Source organism: Protopterus annectens, chromosome 13.part0 (assembly GCF_019279795.1).
Source record: "Protopterus annectens isolate FY-2018-M chromosome 13.part0, PAN1.0, whole genome shotgun sequence".
Taxonomy (NCBI): Eukaryota; Metazoa; Chordata; order Ceratodontiformes; family Protopteridae; genus Protopterus; species Protopterus annectens.
This window is the reverse complement of record NC_056747.1, coordinates 241,031,961-241,050,849: the sequence shown is the minus strand read 5'-3', so window position 1 is coordinate 241,050,849 and position 18,889 is coordinate 241,031,961. Positions and strand designations below refer to the sequence as shown.

At 39.0% G+C, this 18,889-nt stretch overlaps 1 protein-coding gene across 2 annotated transcripts in view; it reads left to right on the top strand.

Annotated features, from left to right (window-relative positions):
• Positions 1-18,889, top strand: part of PLPPR3 (phospholipid phosphatase related 3) — a 316,736-nt gene that overhangs the window by 111,771 nt on the left and 186,076 nt on the right. The window contains exon 1 of one of the 2 annotated variants that reach the window (XM_044053792.1): positions 11,198-11,452. The exons of the other annotated variant lie outside the window; for it this stretch is intronic. The gene's annotated coding sequence lies outside the window, so the exon portion shown is untranslated. Of the gene's footprint in view, positions 1-11,197; positions 11,453-18,889 lie in introns of those variants that run through there. 2 annotated transcript variants of the gene reach the window in all.

The window sequence follows — 18,889 nt, the reverse complement described above, 5'->3', positions numbered from 1 at the left end:
ACACACACACACACACACACACACACACTTAAAATGAAGGGAGAAAAGGATATAAAATTACAGAAGCAGTCAGTACAGTGACAGAAGGCAGCTGATTATGTCAGATGTTAAATATGTCAGAATAGTGACTGAGAGCATACGCTGCCTTTTTCTTATAGATGTATATGTATATTTATTACAGGCTGGCAACACAGATAATTTATTGTTACAAGTCGAAACAAAATAGCATAGTTGGTTGGACCGTTATTGCATATAAGGGTTAAACAGAACATTTAGTCTCAAGCTCTAGCTAAGTAGGAGAAAACAGTTGCATTTTATTAATTAGAGCTGTTAATGTACTGAACTTTCAAATCATACCTCTCAACTGTACAGATTTTTGCAGAATGTCCAGATTTTGGCCTCATATTTTTGGTTCATTTTTCATATACTGTACTTGTGGTTTTCTGGCAAATTAGTAGTCAATCATTACAGATTGCAATTAGAAAATAATAGATAGGAGTTTCAGACTTCATGTCCTTCAGAAAATTCATGCTAATACAAAGCCTGTTATTCTATCAACTTTCTAAGTTTGTAAGAGCAATATTTAAAAATTGCCCCTATTATTGGGCCTTTGTCCTACTTTTATTTATGGCTTTGTCATGTTGAGAGGTATGGCAGCTACCTATCGGGGTGATATATATGTTTGTAGAAATGTGTGCAACATATTAAATCAATTCTTCCCGCAAATATGAGCAAACGAGACTTGTAGCAGTCTATTTTCTTAAAATTGGACTTTTCTGCCTTGAAGCTATAGCAAAATCATGGGACACATCCAAAAAGAGATTAAGTGCCTTCTGTAAGCATTTGAAGAAAATTACCAGCTCTAGAAGTGTTCATTATTTTCTTTTTTCAGATGTTTTTACATTGTTCTACATTTTCTTTTATCAGATGTTAGTGATATAGTCCTGAAGAGCATATGATATGAATTGTCAAGGTACTCAGAATTTTTTTTTTTCGCCTTTAATTTTGTTCTGCGTCCCATAATGACAAAAGCCACAGTTTTGCTACTGCACGAATTTCAGATTTTACTGAATAGTTTAATATTATAAGTGTATAAAGAAGGGTAGAATGCTTAAAAGTACAAGATAATAAATCTTGTCAACATACAAGATTAGCAAAAATACAACTGAAGATAACAGTTTCCATCTGAACTTAAATCATTTTCATTCTCAGAAGGCTTCTTTAAATTCCAGACACAAATCTAAAAAAAAAAACTCTCGGCGTGTAATTTTATAAAAGCTAGCACATTGAAAGGATCTGAGCATAGAACACAAGAGGCCACTTCAGGGCTTTGTAATAGCCACATCATTGTTATGAAAACAACTACGTCTTGACCATGAAGGGAGTGCAAAAAGTTGGATGCCTGTCTGTCATAATCCCAGAACCCCAGACTGTCCCCCATATCTCTGATAAACAGCACCTGACAATAAGTATTCCCCAACATACCCATCACAAAACCTTTAGCAATGTCCTAACATACTCCTCCAAATAGATACCCAAGTTACATGGGAACAGAATTGGGTTGGGTTGCATGGCTAGGCTTAGAAGGGCCCTGGTGGTCGTTAGCCTAGTATATACCTATGAACCTATTGCACTTGTCATCTAATAAGCACAACAGTTTTCTGCTTTGAATGAAGTGAAACCCCACATTTATTCAGGTGTATATCCACAATTAGTTAAACCCCTAATGACAAGCATTACCTTGAAACTATAATGCTCTTACAATAAAGAAAAAGAGCGATGCTGGAAAAGAGTCCATTTTAAACATAAACTGGAATTCTTTTTTAGACAGGCAGGTGCAAAGGCAGGCACTTCTCCCTCTGGCAGAAGCCTGCTTTACCTGTTCCTGTCCTAAGCTTTGTGATATCCCTACTATGGAACTTCATAAATACTTCTGCAGCTGACTTTTGTGCAGTCCACAGAAATGTGGGGGTACCCTAACAGGGACACCCATCTCAAGTGTGTCCTCTAAGGAACCAGTTTGTAGTGCTAAAAAATGCTTTCTGCAGAGGAAAGCAACACAGCTGCCTGTCTCCTTGGTTTTAGCCAATGTTTATTTGTATGCACTGTAGGTATTACAAACTCTTACACATTATATTGCTATTGGATAATGGGGGATGTTCTGTTGCCCTCCTTTTGGTGATATTGCAGTCAAACCATATCTTTCTTAATTTGGTCTTGCAGGCCTGAATCTTATCTTTTGTAATACACTATTGCCATGCTCTGTTGTCAGAACTTTGAGGATCTGGATGCTAAGAGATGAATACCGCTGTCGGGTGGCAACATTGTGGGATGCGTTCATTTGGTATCTGGGACTTAGTGTGGGTAAAATCTCAGCATCTGAATTACAGCATTTTAGACTTCAGCATTTTTGTCACTTGTCTTAGCTGAATTCTGTTAGCATTTTCATTACAACATCTTTCTCTTTTTCTAAAGGAGAAAGTAATCAAAGACCTGTCGTTCACTATATCTTTCCTCGTTATTTGGATCTGTTGCTTGCCAGTAACTGCAGCTTTTGAAAAGACAGATTTGTTATATTGTATTTTAATTTGTTTCAGATTTTTTTGACCAGACTTTCAGAGACTTAGATTCTATATTCTACAGCCCGGATAGCTACCGTATGATCTTTATCTCAGATGTCACAGTTTATTACTTATCTGGTAGCTGTGTCTTAAACCAGTTTTATTTATGTCTTTACAGCCAGAGGTCTTCTGGGATGAAACAGTTGCTATTATTTGGTGGCTCCTATCATTTTCTCATTTGGCATTGTTGATTGAATCTGCAGCTGTAGCATGGATATTGAAGTTACATGTTTTTCTTTGGATTTCATATTTTTTTCAGTTTCTTTTTTAATGTGTGTCACTTATTCTTTGGGGACTCTCTGCTGTGTTTCAACAATCCAGTAATTCAGCAGTCAGTCAGTGTGTGAAGACTTGTGCTCTGTATGATACCCTTGTGACTGGCATAACAGTATATCATTTTACTGTAATCTATATGGCTATTTTTGATTTTAACCTAAGCAATTTTGACTGTCATTTGTCTCAGTTTACAACTGACCATTTCTGCTTAGTTTAGTTTTAAAAACAATAATTTGTTCTTAAATTGTAACAGATTATTTCACGGCTCTGATATTGTAAAGCTTATTGTATGTTTAATAAATAGGTGCTTATGATTAGTTAGGTGTTGTAAATATTTTATATTATCTTGCTGTATTTTTATGAAGTTTATTGTGCTTGCATAATCCTAAATTGTAATCTTCGATTTTATTTATTTAACATATTTTTCTCATTTCTGTGCTCTAATCCAGTTGTTTACTAATACGCTTTATACAATTTTAATTAAATATTTTTACAGTGCTTCAAATTTAAGCACTTAAAGTAGAGCATTACACAACTACTGGGGTGCCTATCCAATCCTAGACTCTCATGTCTACTGGTTATTTGTCCCTGCAATAACCAGTATGGATCTCACCAAGCATGGATGCAAATCCATCCACAAAACTATCTGTGTTTCATGGCTTGATCAGACAGACTGCCTGCCTAGTAAGTGCCTATGAACCTATGTTTTCAGCATGTTCACACTTATACATTCTAAGTATTATAAGACTGTTTTATTCATTTAACTAGGTAACCCCAAGACACAAAACTACTTTATATGAGTGACCCCACATGCACTGTTGGCTTAAACCACTTGTTCAGTCACATTTGCAAGTGGAAGCTATAGGAATCAAACCCATGACTGAGATGTTTCAGCTATGTTGATAGTATAGTCAGGATTTCCATCAAACTTGTTAACCTTACTGTTCTTTATGGGTGTCCTTCCTAATCCTGGATTTTCATAGTTTAATATATTCACACTAAGTGCTACAAACTTTCCAGCATAATTACTTACATAACATTCTTCATGGCTGCCTAAACCACGTTTAATCTTCTCCCCGAACATCTGCTGAAAATGAGCTTCTACCCAGTCAGACTTTCCTGGTAATAAAATGCCAATAAATAAATAAAGTATATTTTTATTATGGCCTTACTTATATATCTTATATGTAACCATGGTTCTGTTATAATTACAAGATAACTGAGTATCCATCACAGCCCCGGATATTTCAACGGAAATGAAAATTGATTCAGTAAATATCGGTAAAGGGAATATTCATAATAAAATAAGTTTGACAAATCAAGACAACCTTAAGCCTAAATGTGTTTAATATTCTTGACGCCTGGTTCACACCAAATACCCAATGTAAGTATGACAACATTCACAGGTATCTGTCGCTCCAATTACAGGTTCAGTTAAGAGAGGGGATTTTTGCCTATTTTAAGCAATACTTTTGTCACCTGCATAGATACCTTTTGCAGCCTAATCAGTCTGATTAAAATCTTTTAAGTTCATGCAATCATATATCTCCACTTCTTAGTATAAGAAATTTAAACAAAGACAAACATAAGAGAGGGGGGGTAAAAGCCCAAAAATATGGATAGATTTAAAAAAAAAATTCCTTCTAAACAAGAACATTGCTAGAGTAACAGGTTTTGCATTATTGTGCATTTTCTAGAGGATCTGAATACTCAAACTCAAATGTGTATCATTTAGTAACGTCAATCCTCAGTGATGCGTCAGAAAACTAAACAATTATGAAGAACAGACCAAAAATATGAAGTAAAAATCTAGACAGTTGAGAGGTATGCATGCAGTTATTCACTATCATCTTACTAAGTTTATGCAAACATTCAGACTATTGCCTCACCCTTTGTCTAGGGATGCAAATACAGATTTACTAATAAGTCAGTGATTAACAATTAGCAGCACATTAAACTGAAAATAAAACAGACTACTAAAATAAAATTAAATAAACAATAAATAAATTAAATAGCATTGTGTCATGAACTATATGTGATGGGATGCTTTATATCTCATTTAGTTTTATTATACAATATTTGACCTATATATATATATATATATATATATATATATATAGAGAGAGAGAGAGAGAGAGAGAGATGGATCTACTTCACAAGCTCAAAGTTTCAAAACTTCGGACTACAAACTTCAAAAGTGTAATAAAAAAATAAATAAAAACAGGCAAGCGCCCCTACACCCCCATACCCCCTGTTAAATAACTATACCAACTGAGATTGCACTACAGTGAGGAAAATGGCAAATTTCTTGTTTTGCGCTGTATGGCGTTCTCCACTAAAAACGTTCAAAGTTTCAAAACTCAATCTTATGGTCTTGACCATTTCCAGTTCAAAGTTTTGAAACTTTGAGCTTGTGAAAGGAATCCTTATAGATATATTTATAAAATAGCTACCCAAGCCAAAGACAATAACAAGGTATTTTTAGTTATATTCATAATCTCAAAAGCATAATGCAGCAATGCACTGACCTGATTGTGAGTGATATTACCTACACTGAGGCTAAAGATATAGCGAACCTACTGGCCGATAAATTTAGCTCTAACTTTATCCCTCTCTTCCATCCATTTGTCCATCAAGATATACCTGAAACTGGATCACCTCCAGGCATCACACAAGACAAAGTCTTAAAAGTGCTATCAAAAGCTAAACATACTGCACTGATGGGTCCTGACAATATCCCTGGATGCATCAAATAGCATAAAACACAATTTAGCCACACCCCTAACAACACTTTTCAGTCTCAGCCTTCATAGAAGGTTTGTACTAAGGGAATGGAGAACAGCTACAGTCATTCCCCTGCATAATGACGAACCTTCCACACACCCAGGCAATTCCAGACTTATAAATATGACCAGCCTCATATGCAAAACCACAAAAAGACTCATCATGATTTCGGTTTGGATTAGTGAATGGCAGGTCATGCTTACTCCTACCTGGTGGATTTTTTATGAAAAGGTCACCAAAACAATGGATGATGGCAAAACCATACAATACCACATACCTCAACCTGACCAAAGCTGTTAACACAATTCCCCACTTAAGCATAGTAGAAAAGATAAATAAACTGTGAATAATCCCATGTCACCCACTAGATTTCCAACTGGATAACAAATATGATAGAGATAATCAAAATAAGGAAGTTACCTCCACAAAGGGACCAGTCAACAGTGGACCCCTCCAAGGTTCTGTGATAGGACCTCTCCTGTTTGGCATTTACTGTTCTGAAGTAAAAAAACAAATATCAAAAGGCTCTGGCTGACTTAAGTTTTCAGATGACTGCAGGCTAGGAGCAGTCATTGAATCCACAAAGGACCATCCTGCAGAAATGTTTGTCTCAAATAAATAACTGATGCCCAAATCATGGACTGAAACTAAATGACAAGAAAGTGCATTACTGTATCCTTTTGGAAGTCGTTTACTCTAGGGAGCTACCACATTAACTATATGTCCCTAAGAGTTGACCTAATTGTTCAGGATTGGGGAACTTATGTGGTCAGTCACCCAACTTTTGAACAACATGTGTCTATTGTAAGAAAGTCCTTTCTATATTGTACAGCTTATAAACAAAAGGATTGTGTCTAGATGTCATTGTCCCCTTTTAATCAGCCCTCATTAGGCCAATCATTCAGTATAAAGCCCCTTTGGCATGTATCTGTCCGGAGACATCCAACAACTGAAACACCCACAAAGATACCTTACTAAAAGGATACAAGGCCTAAATAACATATCCTACATGGACCACCTCAAAGCCCTGTCACTGTACTCAGTTTCCTACCGACTGCTAAGAGGTGACCTGTGTCTGGCATACAAGGTATTCCCCAAACCATTAATGATGGATGTAATGCACATCAGCAGTTCAAATGGCATCAGAAATAATCTAAACCTCTTCTGCAACATGGACAAGTATATCTCGCAGATGATACTGCTGCTGTCATACAGACTCCCTATCCACATAAAACAAAGTTCTTTCCTCTCTATATTTATTGCCCCCTTTCTCTCTCTCTCTATGTATGTATATATATGTGTGTGTGTGTGTGTGTGTGTGTGTGTGTGTGTGTGTGTGTGTGTGTGTGTGTGTGTGTGTGTGTGTGTATATGCATTCTACATTTGAAAATTGAATCCATTTGTATCAGTGTCATTATGTGACCTATGGAGATTTTCTCTTTAAGTAATTTCTAAAAATGAACTCTACTTCATACCGTTCAGTTAATAAAATACAGATAAATAAATAAATGATCCTTCTGCACATCCACAAAACAAACTGCATCAGAACTACTACATTAAGAGATCTAAATTTTGCATCCAAAGAACATGCTAGAGAAATAGATGCATTTCTCAGACAACTCCCATTCTCTGGAACAGGATCTCCCTTCCATGTAAAGCAGAGTTCCTCCATATCCCTATTTAAGCACAACTCAGACCAATGGATGGGTAATTGGAAATTTACCTCTGGTGTGGGTACTGTGTCCGATTGTCAGTCACATTTGGTTTGCACAGCTAGGCTTATAAGGGCCTTAGTGATTGTTAGCCTAGTTTACACCTATGAACTTATACGTATGTATGTACAAAACATTTTATTTAAGCCTGAGATGTGTATGTCTGCCATACCATACTATAGTATTCTCATTTTTAATTGAAATAGACTTTTTTGATCATCAGAAATTGAATTTTTCTGTAAAGGGACTTTCATTTGGACTGATATTCCTAAATAGCCTGAAGTTAAAAAAAATAGTCATGATAACATGTCATTCCAGAATGGATCGAACAGACAAATGCTGTCATTGCTCGACTCTGGACTCTCATGCATTGCTAGTAAAATAAATGTCACAGAGATGACGTCACTGAGTGACCACACGCGTGGTTCGACATTCGGTATAAACGTTCACTCAGATATTACCCAGTCCCTTTCATTTGTTTCTTCCTTGTTTCTTGGATATTGAGTACTCCTCTTTTAGATTACTTTAGTGCACTCTGTTCAGCGTGAAGCCAGCCAGATAGGATACTGTATATTATTTATGTCTTGATTTATCTTACAATGACCCATTCCAGAGCCACAATGAATAATTTTTTCATTCTGCAACTTAGGTCATGGTAGGGCTCAGAGATAACTGCAGTGTCAAAGGATTTTATTTAGTTAAGTTACAACTTAATATGTGATGCTGCAGTAAACCAGAACACTGTACCTCTGCAGAGACATACTCTATTAATGCAGAAATATCTGATGACAGAAGATTTATAGTAGCTGGCTGTGTTTTCCATTCATGAAAGCTGCTAGAAGTCTTCATTTACTATTTATAAGTCATTTGCTATAAAATGTATTCCATTATAACCATTAGTGGCTGAGTTAGTTTTCATGTGCACTAGTACAAATTGGGAAGCTATGCTAATCAATGTAGCAAGAAATTCCCAAACTATTTCACTGGAAGAGAAAGAATGGATACTTTGAATATATTTAGTTTAAATACTAAGAACAGTCATTTCCTTTCCTTATACACCCAGTCAATAGCTTTTTCATTTGATTGATTGATTTTTGCAGTACTGTTTCTTACACACATCTTCCAAACCCCATTTTTTCAAAAGGATTGCCTCATGTTTCCCATTAATAAAGACAGAACATCTACACTTCGTAAAAACTTGTTTACTGTCTAATTGCTCTGCCTATGCTTCTCCCCCTTATTCACGTCTAAATGTGATTATACCACTTTTCATATTAAGTTTCTTCTGATAGATTTAAAGCAACCTTTTGAAATGTTTCAAAAAAGATACATATACACCTCTCCTGCTCTGTAAAACTATATTGTCATCTGCCTGTCTGTCTTCCTACTCCTTCCTCTTGTGTAAGTTACTACTTCCAGAAACCTAATGAATCTTTCTTCACCTCGCCCCTTTCAGCAGTGAATTTTAAGGCAGCAGAAGGTTTTATCACTAACGAAGCATGAGCTTGAATGTACTGACTTCAGCAACATGAACTACAAGATACCTTAGGACAATATACGACAAATGTCAAACACATCAAAATGTAATGGATTTCAATCATAACCCACATTTTAGTTATACTATGTACCTAAAGAGCCCAGATGGAACCTCTGAAAAGGGGGTTGAGCATGCAATGGTTATGGCTGACTGACACACTGCCCTGTTAATAACAGCGTTCCACTGTTTTACATATACTGCATTGGTCTAGAAGATACTGTGTGTGTGTGTGTGTGTGTGTGTGTGTGTGTGTGTGTGTGTGTGTGTGTGTGTGTGTGTGTGTGTGTGTGTGTGTGTGTGTGTGTGTGTGTGTGTGTATGTGTTTGTGTAATTGGTGAAAATGATCAAAACTCCTTAATTTTGTCCTCTGTTTTTTTTAAATGCTTTGGTCAACAAAACAGATGGTCACCAGATGAGCAGGAACAACAATCCCTGGGGTTGGGGAATCTTCCCTTTCCCTGGGATCCTGGAACTGGAATAAATAATTAGGAGGGGTTGTGGGAGGTGCCGGGGGGGGGCTTGCCCCCCCCCCTGCAAAAAACATATGTTAAACTTTGCATGCTTTGAGGATAATCCTCAGAGCATGCACAACAGTGTATCAACATTTTGTTCTCAACGTTATCGTGCCAACATTTACGACGCAGACATTTTGTTCAGTCAATTATGTTAACTATATCCATATTTATAGACACGTCTCTGTGTATGTGATGTATGTATGTATGTTTATAAAATATTTCATTTTAAAATTGTAAAACACTCAGCAATATCGCTCTTTCCAATCAAAACAACAACCCCTGAGAAAAGACACTGTCCTTAGTTTATAAATTCTATGTTTTTCTGAGATCATCGCTGATGGCATCAAAGAGACAATCTGAACATGAACTATCACCAACTCAAAGTTGACTGCGCAGTTAAGAATGTATTTTAAAACTAAGGATCCAAAAATAACAGACATTTAAAATTGCAGGTTTAACACACACTGCAGGGTAAGACAAAAAAATGATGTACAAAATGTATTAAACACGGTCTTCATAGAATAAACCAGGACTTCTTCAGAATAAAACATAACTTTGTGTTCGTGTGGGTTTCCTCCGGGTGCTCCGGTTTCCTCCCAGATTCCAAAGACATTCAGTAGGTGGATTAGACACTCTAAATTAGCCATACATGTGAGTGTGTGCATGTGAGTGTGGTGTGAATGAACAACTGCTGAAGGGCTAAACACCCGGTGGTGTTAACCTTGCCTCCAGATGATTGTCACTGTTGAAGTGACACCCCTACCACATGTGCAAAAATGGAAAAAAGGGGTTGTGGATGGATGGATGGATGTAGTTACATGTCTATATTACTCTGGAACCCTGTAACTAGAATTGTAGACCCTGCCATCCTCCTCAGAATTTATCAAATTCTGCAGTTACTAAGGTAACACAACAGCATAGCCTTATTGTAAGCCATTGAAAGGGATATTCTTTTCATATAAATTAACAAGACTTGTCTTTAAAGGTATACATACTGGCATTTACAATGGATCAATATCGACTTTCTGATACTGAGTATGTTGATAATGTTTTGTTGTTTAACACAACTTCCGGTACTTACGTATTATCGCAACCAGATTTTCGCGGTAATAGCACTTGCTTCCCGATCATGACAAATGTTCGTTAATGTTGTTAAAATATAATATAGTGTGTTTTCTTTTAACAGTACACCTTATTTTCTGGACTGCTATTGATACAATGTGCAGGACATGCTACTGTTCTTTCTTAATGGTGTTTAACGTTCAACTGGCAGACTTGCAGGAAGCAACACGGGTGCCAGTAGAAAGAACAACAGCATGTCTTGCACGCTGTACTGATAGCAGTCCAGAAAATAAGGTGTATTGTGTAAAGAAAACACTCTGTATTACATTTTATCAACATTAACGACCATTTGTCATGATTGGAATCCAAGTACTAAAAGGCATTGTGTTTGATTTCCAAATAAAATCAGTTCAGTCATGTCGTATAAGTTGGAATTAGGAAAAATAAGGGCCAAAACATTGCAGCGAGGGTGCCAAATTAAAAAAAGATGCATATATCTCTGATCCGACAGACTTTCCACTACGCTTAAAAAATGCACATGTAAATAACCGCATTCCTCAGAAGCCTGAATACCTGCTGTTACTGGCAAGCCACTACTGAATGCCTTAACCAATTCTTACATTCAGCTATGGCAGTAAAGGATGCCACAGCAGCCCTGACAATTGAAGCCAAACTGGAAGGAATGTACGTAGAATGGCCGTTATTTCACAGCATGGGCTGACAAAGAAAATTCAGTGGGTGGCCTTGCAATGCCACGACATGCTGCTGCCAGTAAAGACCACGAATAAACAACAGTATGTTGTGTACTTTGTGTTGGTAGCACTCCAGAAACCAACTTATTTTGTTAAAGAAAACACACCATTTTCCATTTCAAGCACATTAACTTGCACATTCACTGATCCAGAAGCAACCACTGTTGTCGTGAAAATCTGGTTGCGATAATACGTAAGTACCCAACTTCCTTTATTTGCCTTGGACTTGTATTAATTTAAATGTATTCAGAATTAATTTAAATGTATTCAGAATTAACTAAGAGGAAGATGGAAGATTGTTATGGGTTTTGTAGGCTGCCTGCCTCTCTGATCTGGCTTCCATCATTAATGGACGAAGTAGTTTGGGATCATTTCTCATATTATTCTTTGACAGTTGTATCTGGCAGCAGTGCGTTTAAAGTAACAGCACTCACCATTTAAATGAAGTAGTACTGATACTCTTTTCACATCTCTGATACCAAGGCTCCAGAAGCATTTTCCATCTTAGACAAATATCTGGCAACAGGCTAATGCTCAACCCTTCTAAGGCCAAGGCAGCCTTGCTTGAACTGATATGACAATCAAAGAATAGGTCAGGAACTATTTATTTATTTGGTTGGTTGTTCATAGGTTCATAGGTTCATAGGTTTATACTAGGCTATCTGCCCTAAGGCATTTATAAGCCTAGCCCAGAGTTTTGTGGCTTACGCCACAACTTATGTTAAAAAATACTGTGCCCATTAGTTTGTTGTGCCTCTGTCCAGCAGTGACACAGAGATGATTCCCGAGGTAAACCTACGATCTCCCATCCACCGGTCAAGATTTCTCTTGAACATAGCCAGCGAGGTGCTCTGCCTCACATGGACCGGGATTTTATTCCACAACATAGGGAGTCTCTGGGTGACAAATCTATCCCTCCAGCATGTCCTATTTATATCCGTGCTAAGGTTTAAGTCGCTTGCTCTAGTGGATCTGGTAGATTTGGATTTTTTGAGGTGGAGCATGTCCATTAATTCCGGGTTGGCCTTGTATGTCAGGCACAGGTCACCTCTGAGCAGACGGTATGCGACTGAATAGAGCTGGAGTTTCTTCAGTCTGGCAGCATATGACAGATTTTGGAGTCCCTTTATCCTTTTGGTTAGGAACTTTTGGGGTCTCTCCAATTGCTGCAGGTGTCGGGTGAGATACATCCCGAATGGGGCATTGTACTCGATCATTGGTCTGATAAGTGAAGAGTACAGGGGAACAATGACCTCACTTGATCTGGATGTGAATCCCTTCATGATCAGGTGGGCAATGTAGAAGGTTTTTCTAACCACTTCAGCAATGTGAGTGTCAAAAGAAAGGCCACTGTCAACCTGGGTCCCCAGGTCCCTGATAACCTCTTCTGTGCTTAGTGGATTGCCACCTATATGGTAGCTTGGGGTTACCTTGTTTTTCCCGAAGGGTATGACTATACATTTTTTGGCATTTAACTTCAGGCCATGGCTCTAGCACCAGCTATCAGTTTCCGTGATACCCCTCTAAAGAATATTTGTGTCCGATGTACTTTCCACTATGGCTCCCAGTTTGCAGTCATCTGCAAACTTTGTCAGCCATAGTCCTCCTATGTTTGCCTGTACTTCTGAGAAGTAGATGCCGAACAACAGGGGGCCAAGGACTGAGCCCTGTGGGACACCACTTGTGACCGGCTTGGAGTCTGACATGGCGCCAGCTACTCTAACCCTGTGGGTTCTGTCCTTTAGCCAGTTTGCAATCCATCTTGTGACATATGGGTTTACATTTAAGCTGGTAAGTTTCTCTATAATACCCGAGTGGGGTATTGTGTCGAAAGCTTTTGCAAGGTCAAGGTAGGCTGTATGGACTGCCTTTCCCTCATCAATGGCCTTGGTGACTGTTTTGAAGAAGTTGACCAAGTTCAAAAGGCATGATCTGCCCTTGACAAAGCCAAACTGGGTCGGGTCCAATGTCTGCAAGTCCCCTATGTCTTTGTTTATGAGTTCCATTATGATCCTCTCCATAGCTTTGCAGACCAGGCTTGTTAAGCTTATGGGGCGGTAATTACCAGGGTCCGTAGAGGCACCGCCTTTGTGGAGTGGGACCACAGTTGCTGTACGCCACTCCTTAGGCACGTATCCTGTGGTAAGGCTAAGATTAAACAGCTGCCTTATGTGCGGGTTTAGTTCCTCATTGAGTTCATGTAGCACACAGCCGGGGACACCATCCGGTCCCATTGATGCTGTGTTTTTAGCTTTAGAGAGCAGCTTTCACCTGCGCATTGGAGATGTCTGGGAGGCTGCACTCCGCTGGGATAGTTATCTCTCCTTTTGGGGGAGGGGGGTGAAGTTTGCACTGAACCTGTCTGCCAGTATGTTGGCAATGTCTGTGGATTCAGTGATTTTTGTATCATTTTGGACTAATTCTGAGCATATCTGGGAGTTTCCACCCAGGTTTCTAACATAGCTGAAGAAGGCCTTATGATTGTCTTTTGAATCTATGGCAATTTTTCTCTCAAAGTTGGCCTTGGATGATTTTATGAGTGCTCGTATTTTTTTACTAATGATGATCAAAGGTGTCTTCTCTTTTATGGATTTTGCTCTATCATGTAACAGCTTTCTCCTCTTATTGTAAAGTTTGTTTATGGCTGGGGTCCACCAGACTGGACGTTTGCCCTTGGTGGAAAGAGTCTTGGTTTTATTAGGGATTGCCTGATCCATGCAGTCCTGGAGGTGTTCGTAGAAGGCATTTGTAAGGGATTCCGCAGCTTGGGTTGTGGTTTCCACTGGCTCGGGGGCCTTGAAGGATACTACACCAGTCTTCAGTAGTGTGAAGTTTGCTTTAGAGAAGTTCTTCACTGTGGTCTTTTTTGTTTGGGGTGGGGGCGGGATGTGGATATCCAGTGAGATTAGTTTATGATCTGATCTCACCAATGAGGGATATACTTCCGGTGTGGAGCATTTTGTCCCCATGTTTGTGATGATGAGATCTAGTATATTTTCTCCTCTTGTGGGAATGGTGACTAGTTGTTCCATGGCATTTGAATTTATGAACTCCAGGAACCTTTGGGCTAGAAAGTTTGGGCTTGAGTAATGTTCCCAGTCTATATACGGGTAGTTGAAGTCACCCAATATAATGGTGTTTGGAGATACATTTATACCCTCCAGTGTCTTCAGGAAGGCTGTGTGGGGTTCCTGAGTTTGAGAGTTAACAGGTTAGGTTGTCTGGTCAAGGGAGATTTTTTTCAGAAATGACCTAGACACAAGGTAACATCACTTCACACAAGCAGTATGCATGGTACATGGTGCAATGATTTGCTGACTGCAGATGATGTAGTTGAACATGTGACATTACAGTGGACAATACTCTAAGCAACATTTACAATACATGCTATAATACAATAAAGCATTCTACCAGACCTGTATGCAGGATAAAATAGGTAACTGATAACTTGGCAGGTAAGTATGCTGCATTTATGACACAGAGTATTTACAAATATACAAACTATGAAGCTGTTTGGCAGGAGTGTTACAAAGGCAAACAAGAGGTAGTTGATGTAGCTGGGCAGTTAACCACTACCTATTGTCCTCACCCCATCTGAATTGGTAGAGCTCTTGTTGCTCAGCTAGTAGCTTTCTGAATTCATCAGTGGTGGCAAACATTTTATCACACCCTCATGCATTTTTCCCTGCAATTCAGGTTATTAGAATGGACTCGCTTCCCAGTTATGCTTTGCTACAAAATAGAGACTGTCAAGGACAGCACAGCTAGGACAGAGTGTGTGTGTGTGTGTGTGTGTGTGTGTGTGTGTGTGTGTGTGTGTGTGTGTGTGTGTGTGTGTGTGTGTGTGTGTGTGTGTGTGTGTGTGTGTGTGTGTGTGTGTGTGTGTGTGTGTGTGTGTGTGTGTGTGTGAACCATAGAACTGCTACCATTTAATGATGTGGTCTTATCATCGCAATTACTGTTTTTGGAAAATAAAACTTTTGCAGGCAGTGTTTAGCTAATTCCAGTCAAGTGTGCAAAGATTCTCTGAAACTGACTGACTCATGATGTTAGGGCCTACTGTGCAATCTCTGCAGCACAGGGCACATTCAGAAGTTAAACTAGTAGTGTAAAAACAAAAGCATGTAGTTCACAGCAAGCTAACTGAACAAAAAAAAAAATGCTTAAAATGATGTGTCCATTATTTGAATTATCTGTGACCTGAGTCACAATACAGAGACTACTGTCTCGCACTTATAATGCATCCATGTTTTACAGCTAGACCACCCCAACAAACATATACTTTTGAAGATAAAGCCAGTAATGAGAGGACAATTTGTCAGGAAATGTAAGCTCAAATCTGTAAACACCAAAGGAAAATCTGCTGCATTTTTGACACGCTGCCACCTGCAATAATGTGGCTAAATTATATTAAACATTCATTCATTTCAGTGTCCTGTTGTGACAGCAAGTTTTCCCATCTGCCAGCACTCTTCTGCTCAAAGCCATATTTTTCCCATATGGTTGCCATCTCTCCAGAAAGCTAGCAGTAACATAACATGTAAACAGAGAGACAAGTTCCCTGCCAGGAGCTGTACTTTGAAGACAAATTTTAAATTAAAATGTCTGACAATGAAATAGAACCACAAGTGCCTCAAGCAAGCTACTTGACTGTTCATGTACTACGCTCTTATTTTTTTCCTAGTCATGAGCATTTCAAGTAAAATTCCAAGGAGGAACAAACATGTCTTTATCAATTCTAAAACCAAGCTGGTTTGCATGATACAGTATCATTATATTTCACGGGAATGATGATTTATCAAAAAAAGTAGGGAAAATACTGCCTTGATAATGAGATCGCACTTTACAATTAACTTAGACAATTTAAACATATAAACTTTAGCTCATGTGAATGAAATGGATTTAATATGATTTATCACAATTCACGTATTCAGGATGCAAATATTTGTAACTAAAATATTAAATATGCTTGATCACACATCCAAAATCATAAAACCAAAAAAAAAAAAAAAACAAAACATCACCACATATTATTTGTTGTTTTTGCAAGTGGCAAGCCCCCTAAGATTCTTAATGTGGGGGTCCCCCCATCTCTAAATATACTATGCCAGCACCTACAACCATCCATCTTTAATGTGGTATGTACACAAACCGTAAAAACACCCTATCTTCCATACTGGTATTTTGTCACAGTAATAAGCCACATGATAAAAGGTAGTCGTTCGGCTTTTCCCGGTTAGGGGTCGCCACAGCAGAACTCCGGTCCGCTAATGATTGGCAATGGATTTTTAAGGTGCCGAGTTGCCAGCCTAATGCCCAACCTTCAAAGAAGGCACACCCATTCATGCACACACCTACCTGCATGTCTTTAGACATCACTCGACCTCGGGGAGGACATGCTGACTCCACACCGAAGGCGCTCCACCCGTGAATCAAACAGGAGAACCTCTTGCTGTGAGGCGACAATGCTAAACATGATAAAATGTAGTGCTTCTGAAAGAACTTTATGGTGTACTGAGACCAGTGTCACTCAGAGACCAGTGTCACTCAGATTCCAGTTGACTTCAGAAGTCACTTGTAGACAGAACTGAGGAACTACTGTAGAAGTATCTACAGCAAACAGTTTGCAGCCCGGAAGAAAATGGCCAGGTTAAATATTTATTTAACAGCTGAAATACAAGTGTTCTGTTGATGTCATCTTTCTTAAGACGATGGAAAAGACAGAGGCATTCTGAAAAGCCAATAAGTCTGTGCCTGTAACAAGACCATCACTAAGAAAAGGCTACAGGAACATTATCTGCATAATCCTTTAGAAGGAGAGCAAGTTGGTGTTAGAAACTTTCACCACTTCAGGAGTACAAAGGAATAGGAAAACAAAAATTATGAGCTATAGTTTGAAAACATGGAAAAATACAGAAAAATGGAACAGGTTTACTGAAGGTGTCATGGTTTCATATCTAGTGACAAAATTCAAGTAGAGAATGAGAGAAAGAGAAAGTCGGATGATGTGGGGATAGTGAATCCGGAAGTGCAACGGATTAACAAGGAGGAAGTAAGGACAGCTATGAAGAGGACAAAGAATGGAAAGGCTCTTGGTCCAGATGACATACCTGTGGAAGCATGAAGGTGTTTAGGAGAGATGGCAGTGGAGTTTTTAACCAGATTGTTTAATGAAATCTTGGAAAGTAAGTGGATGCCTGAGAAATGGAGAAGTGTTTTGGTATTGATTTTTAAGAATAAAGGTGATGTGCAGAGCTGTAGTAATGAAGTTATGGAAAAGAGTAAGAAAGGAGGAGATGATTAGTGATCAGCAGTATGGTTTCATGCTGGGAAAGAGCACTACAGTTGTGATGTTTGCTCTGACAGTGCTGCTGGAGAAGTACAGAGAAAGTCAGATGGAGTTGCATTACATCATTGTGGACTTAGAGAAAGCATATGACAGGGTGCCTAGAGAGGAGTAGTGGTATTGTGTGAAGAAGTCGGGAATGGCAAAGTAGTATGAAAGAGTGGTACAGGATATGTACGAGGGTAGTGTGACAGTGGTGAGGTCTGCAGTGGGACTGATGCATGAATTTAAGGTGGAGGTGGGATTACATCAAGGATCAGTTCTGAGCCCTTTCTTATTTGCAATGGTGATGGGCATGTTGACAGACAAGTTCAGACAGGAGTCCCCGTGGACTATGATGTTTGCAGATGACATTGCGATCTGTAGTGAGAGTAGGGAAAAGGTAGAGGAGACCCTGGAGAGATGGAGATTTGCTCTAGAGAGGAGAGGAATGAAGATCAGTAGGACTAAGGCAGAATATATGTGTGTGAATGAGAGGGAGGATCGAGGAACGGTGAGGATGCAGGGAGTAGAGCTGGTGAAGGTGGATAAGTTTAAATACTTGGGATCAACTGTTCAGAGTAATGGTGAGTGGAAAAGAGGTGAAGAAGAGAGTACAGGTAGGGTGGAGTGGGTCAAGAAGAGTGTCAGGAGTGATTTACAGGCAGGTACCAGTTAGAGTGAAAGGGAAGGTCTACAAGAGGTTAGTGAGACCAACTATGTTATATGGGTTGGAGGCGATGGCATTTACAAAAAGGCAGGAGTCAGAGCTGAAGGTGGCATAGTTAAAGATGCTAAGATTTGCATTGGGTGTGACTAAGATGGACAGTCAGGAATAAGTATATCAGAAGGTCAGCTCAGGTTGGATAGTTTGTAGACAAAGCCAGAGAGGCAAGATTGCGTTGGTTTGTACATGTGATGAGGAAGGTTGCTGGGTATATTGGGAAAAGGATGCCAAGGATGGAGCTGCCAGGTAAGAGGAAAAGAGGAAGGCCTAAGATAAGGTTTATGGATGTGATGAGAGAGGATATGTAGGTGGCTGGTGTGACAGAGCAAGATGCAGAGGACAGGAAGAAATGGAAACAGATGATCTGCTGTGGTGACCCCTAACAGGAACAGCCGAAAGAAAAAGAAGAAGATGGGGGCAGTCAAATGAAGAAGGGTCGTCATTCAAAAGTCAAGTGTGTGACAATGCCCATTTGGTTAAATTTTTCAAATATTAATTTGTGCAGATTTGGTAATTGCATGTATGTAATTGTCTTACTCCTGAGTTGCAGTGATATCAGAATTGATGAAGGAAGGAGA